The sequence below is a fragment of the Elephantulus edwardii genome, unplaced genomic scaffold (assembly GCF_000299155.1).
Source record: "Elephantulus edwardii isolate Elephantulus edwardi_28Jun2011 unplaced genomic scaffold, EleEdw1.0 scaffold00053, whole genome shotgun sequence".
Classification (NCBI taxonomy): domain Eukaryota; kingdom Metazoa; phylum Chordata; class Mammalia; order Macroscelidea; family Macroscelididae; genus Elephantulus; species Elephantulus edwardii.
The window spans coordinates 7871482-7877534 of NW_006399803.1; positions in this window are offsets into that span (position 1 = coordinate 7871482).

The following is a 6053-nucleotide window of genomic DNA, read 5'->3' on the forward strand; positions in this document are numbered from 1 at the left end:
GGGATGGCAACTTGTACACCAGGGCTATACGACCTAGAGGAATGTCTGAACAAAAACAATGAAAGACTGGCCCGAGGGCCCTTTTGGGCTTGAAGCCGCAGCAGCTGACACTAAGGGGAATAAAAGTGAAATAGGTAAGTTGGATGAATTGAAAGGCATTAAAGTGTTAGTCTCTCTCTCTCTCTCTCTCTCTCTCTCTCACATTGCTTTTAAGTTTGTGCCAACTCAGAAGTGAACCTCTACTTGGTTTCAGAAAATGCAAATTGAACAGGAGGAGATTATCCATCTTTATCCTTAGGAGGCATTGATGAATTTGAACCACCAGAGAAGGCTGGCTTCTGGGCTAGCAGAATAACTCTTTACAAACTATGCCACTAGAGTTCCCCAGAGTTGATCAGACATTATAAATTACTTGCATTGATCAATTGTTATTGTTACAAGACAAAATTTATATGAATAATGGAAGAAAAAGTTAGTGTGGATTGTAAATTTTCACTCAAATCAAACAACAAAACCCCAGAAATAAATTTGCCTGGCAAGTAGATATACTACTACTGACACATTGTCATTGAGTTGGAACTGATTCATAACTGAACTTGCTGTGAGTTCCATAGGGAAAGAGATTATCCATTTTACTTTCATGGAGCTGCTAATGGATTTAAATCGCAGGAGAAATTAGCAGCACAATTCCCTACAGATTAGGCCATAGAACTTTATCCCCAAATTCTCTGATATTCCTCCCTCTTCAACAAGTGGAACCTAGTTCCTGTGTCACTTAAGCAGTCTACGGAGAGGCTCACTTGGGGTGGAACTAGCAGCCATTTTAGAAGTTGATGTACACCTGCAATCAATTTTTCAGATGACTGCACTCCTTGCCTCCATTCTGATTGTCTATGATTGAGAGAACCCAAGCAAAGACCATCTAGCAAAACCTCTTCTGATTTCCTACCCACAAGAACTGTGAGATAATAAGCGTATTATCTCTGTTTCAAGTGATATATATATAGTACCATGGTAAGAACCAGCTCTAGAATTAAACTGCTGGTTTAAATGTCTGACCAGCCCTTTGTTAAAGAAATCAACTTGGATGAGTGAGATCACCAATTAAGCTTCAGTTTCCTCATAGGTTTGTTGAAAGGATCAAGTAAGATAATTAAGGTAAAGCTTTTAGATGTGGTGGTCCTTAGCTAGCACTCAATATATGCAGGCAATTATCTGTACTAAATCAGCACAGTGGGAGCACATATATAGTCTGCAGGGAGTTGTACCACTAAACAAAAGGCAGCTCAAACCTGCCATTGGCTCTCCAGGAGCAATAGGCACAATCTCCACCTGTATGATTTATAGACTCCAAAAGCCTACTGGATGGCCAGCTATGAATTTGTTCCAACTCAATGGTAAGGAAAGAGAGAGCAGCACAATTTTTTAAAAGTAATAGAGTTGTGTGTACACACACACACACAGAATTGTTGCTAATGTGCTGTCAAGTTGACTATGACTCTGTAGATTGTATGTGGAACAGAACCAAATGCTACCCAGTCTTCTGGTAACTTTGTGATCACTGATATGTTTGAGTCTATTGTTATCATTCTTGAACATACAATGGACTAACACGTAACTACTCTGGAGAGGATGAAATCAAGCTGCTCCTTGGAGGCAAGGATTTTGAGACTCTGTCTTATATACTTTGGGTATGTAGCCAGGAGGGCTTGGTCTTTGGAGGAGGATATCATGCTTAGAAAGGTTGAGGGACAGTGCAGGAGAGGAAGACCCCCCCCAAAAAAGTAGATGAGTTAGAGACAGTGAGATTGGCTCAGGACTAAGCAGGGTTCAGAGCTATTGTGTACATAACAACAACAACTTCACACAGCATGACATCCTTTTATGGTGATTGGCCTTTCCTAATGGGAGCTCTGGTCACCTAGTCTGTAGGAAGTTGCACTGCTTAACTGAAGGCCATACTTCTCTGACAATTAGAAGATACCAGAAACTCTTGGGGAAAAAGAATAATCTCCTCCTACATGATTTACTGCCTTGGAAACCCAAAGACAATTGGTTATGTATAAATTGGTTCTTATTTAGAAACAATGAGTTTGAGTCTGAGGTCTTTCCTAATGACATATCCAAAGTAAGAGCACAAATTTTTGCACTATTTCTTTTTAAAAAAATTGTTTTTCAAAGTATGTTTATTTTTAGCAGCACATAGCATATAGACCATATGCTTCACTAGCAACATAATTCTAGTGAATCCAGCTTATATAATTTATTTGGAAACAGGAGTGGCATCCACTTCCTAAATAGCATGCCTCTGGAAGCTATGAACTTCCATCAATGTCCATAGTTGTAGAGGGGCTTCAGCCCTTTTTGTTCATAGGGTCACTATGAGTCATGCTTGACTCGAAGGCAATCAACGACGACAACAACAACAACAATATAATTTATAGCTTATTAGGTTTACGCATAATCAACATCTACAGTGTATTTTGTAGGAACTTGAAGCACACTTTGGTTCTTTAAAGATAGAAGTTTTATACGTGGCTTTACCTTGTAATTTATTGCTGGTTATGAGGTCAAGACCTCAACCCCAAATAATAATCTCATTCCTACAGGACAGGACAGTCTGCTATATAATGTTCTATTTTTACATGTTCCTAGGAATGCTTTGCAGTGAGAATTTAGGTGGCCAGTACTTCCCAGATTTTCTCACAGAAAACAGCCTGTAACTTGTACTCAATTTTATTTGCCTCAGCTGCATTTTTTCCTTCATACAAAGGCTAACATTATTGTTCATACAGAAATCAGTCTCTACTTGTGCCTTTTTTTGGGTGTCTCTCTTTTTTTCTTTTATTTAATGGGTTTAATTTGAGTGGAGTTGGTCAAATTGTTTAAACACTTCATTACTATCCAAAGAAGTCTGAGTCTGTCTAATGGTGCCTATGAAGAAAGGCGTGAGGATCTATGTACAAAAATCCCAGCAGCCAATGAAAGACCTACAGAGTACAGTTCTACACACATGGGGCCACCATTAGTTTGGAGTTTACTTGAAGACAGCCGGTCTCTCTTTTTTATAAATTGTGATTTTAACAAAAGTTTACAGAGAAGTTGGATTTTCATTCCATCCATTGTTGCATAGCTTCCTCCCCCTGCCCCCAAATCCTTCTGCTTGCCCCTTAATATCTAGTGATTAATTATTGAGTTAATTGTCTACCAGCTGGAAGACTCTCTCATCTCCATGACTTGATTTACTGGCTAGAGAGTTAATAGTTCTCTACAGGTTATGGCCTTCTTTTTTAAAATATGTAATGTTAAATTGGCCTGGGTTGGTTTTCTGATATAAGTTTCCAAAGTCAATATCTGATGTCTCTGTTTGCTCTGACACCTGACCATTGACTTAGGTAGACCTCAAAAGTGGAAAGATGGTTAGAATATTCTGATTTTTCTAATTTCCTATTGTGCAGCCAGGATCAACTAAGGGTCCAGCTAAACTTCTCAGCTGAGAGTAAAGAGAATTCTGAGCAGAATCCTTAGCCAATGAACATGTACTGGACCTAGAAATTGAAACTCAAGAAAAAGTTCCATTTCCTATCCTCTTAATTCTTTATTATTTAAATAAAGCTTTGTTTTGTACTCTAGAACCAAATTTTTTTTCTAACTTATTTTGCTGCCGTTGATCTCTTTAGAACCACAACGTAGTTATTCAGAATCCTATTCTTCTATTAATTTTAATAGGACTCGGCTCCACAATCCAAAGTCTTAACACCAGCAGTCAGAAAATCAAAAGACGAATTGCATTGGGAAAATCTGCTGTTAGGGACCTCTCCAGACTGCTGAAAAGCAATGATGTCAGTCTAGAGACAAAGGTGTGCCTAATCCAGTCCAGGGTCTTCTCAATTACTTGTTATGTTTCAGAGAGCTGGACAATGACTAAGGATGACAGAAGAATAGATGCCTTCAAATTGTGGTGCTGGAGAACAGTCTTGAACATACCATGGACTGCCAGAAAACAAATAGGTCTGTCTTGGAGAGGGTGAAATCAAGTCTCTCTGTATAGGCTAGGATTTTGAAGCTCTGTCTCACATACTTTGGGCAAGTGGCCAGGAGAGACTGGTCCTTGGAGAAGGACATCATGCTCAGAATGGTAGAGGGACAGTGCAGAAGAGGAAGACCTAGGATGTGATGGATTGATACCATATCTAGGGCAATGGGGGCTGGTGTGTCAGAATTAGTGAGACTGGATCAGAACAGGGTACATAGGTCACTGTATAACAACAAAAACATACTATCTTGGTTGTTTGGTTTTGGTTTGTGGTGTTTTTTTTTTTTTTTATTTAAGCCTCTTGTTTAGAGCCAACAAGATCTCTGGGGAGGGCCTTTGTATTTAAAAGTTGGTTGCTATTATATTTTAAAGGAGCATTCTTCTAAGTGGTACAACACTCTTCTGTCAATATGCTGTATGGAGGTAATCTGGGGTTGCTGTGATGCTTAACCATGTGCCCTTGGGGTGTCAAATGCCACAACAGTTACCCATGTAACTGTAAGTGTTTGATGGAACTCCCAGTTTAAGACAGGTTTGGAAGCAGAAGTGGCATCCATTTCCTAAACAATATGGCTCTGAAAATTCTATAAACTTTGATATATGTTGATAGCTACAGAAAGGCTTAAGGCCTTTTGTTCATAGTGTTGCTATGAGTTGTGCTCGACTTGATGACAATCAACAACAACAACAACACTGGAAAAAAGAGCAAGGGATGCATGGATGTGGCCATATCTGACCTTTACCAGCTCCACAATGGGGAACTGTCCCTATCAATTACATCCACAATGCAAAACCAATTCAAATTAGGTCAGATATGTCCCCCATGATCCTGATCCTTTCCCTACTCAGTCCAACACCAATCTTACTACTCTAATGAGTCTGAAATCTGTTGTGATAGCTCACAGACCACACAGAAAGACATTAGGGAAGTTAAAAGGCTATAATTCAGGTTAGTAATAATACTATCATTCAGTCAGGACATCCGAAATATGTTTGTAGGCACATCAACCTTGAGCCATGTGGCTTCAGGCAAGTGTTACAAAGTTCTCAGTCTTGTCACTAATGGTTTCCTTCTTTCTCAGTAGTTCAACAAACTTGGTAAAGATTCCTAGTTCTGATTCCATAGGATAGCAGTCCAATATCCAATCCACCTCTGCTGCAGCTGCTATAGGTGCTCCTCCCATGATCCCTGGTCTGGAGGTGCAAGAATCTCTGGTCCTGAAGAATGTGCTGTATTCTTTTGCTTCTTCCTTGCTGATGGTGAGGTTCTCAAATTCTCCTTCTGAATCTGCTCAATTTAACAGGAAAATTATCCTCTTGTGGATAGGCTAATACAACCTATTTATGTATTTCTGCCTATCCACATAGCAAAGTCCATCAATGTCTAGGAAGTAACTTTGAATATTAAACTCTTACAACCACAAGTATACTCTTAACATTCCTGATTCAATTTATTGTGATCTTTCAACATGAATTCTTTAATACATTTATATTTTTTAAATTTTATTATTTTTGTGTGCATGTACCGTCAAATCATATCTGACTGGTACAGGAGGAGATTGTCCCTTAATACATTTATATTTTTAATCAATTGCTACGGCTGTGAATCTTATATTTGTTGTTATTAGGTGCTATTGAGTAGATTCCGACTCTTGGGGATATAATGTGTAATAAGTAAAACTTTTTTGTATTGTTAAATAAAGCAAATTGTTAGAACTTTTATTTCGTGGTGCTTCTGGATGGGTTTAAACTACCTTTAGGTTAGCAATCAAGTATCATGATTTTGTATTGTTGATTGGGATTCTCTTTTCTTACCTTAAGATTTTTTTTGTTCTAACACTCTCTTTTTATTCTTTTTTTTTAAAGTTTTCTACTAGTTTATTTGACAACCCATGATCTGACAGCTTGTATCTTAAGCTTTCCTGGCTTCTGTGATTCCAATCACAGAAGATATTTTGGAAGATATTTTCTGAAGGGACTTGGCAGATGAGAAGGGTTATCCTGGTGGAGGGTGGAG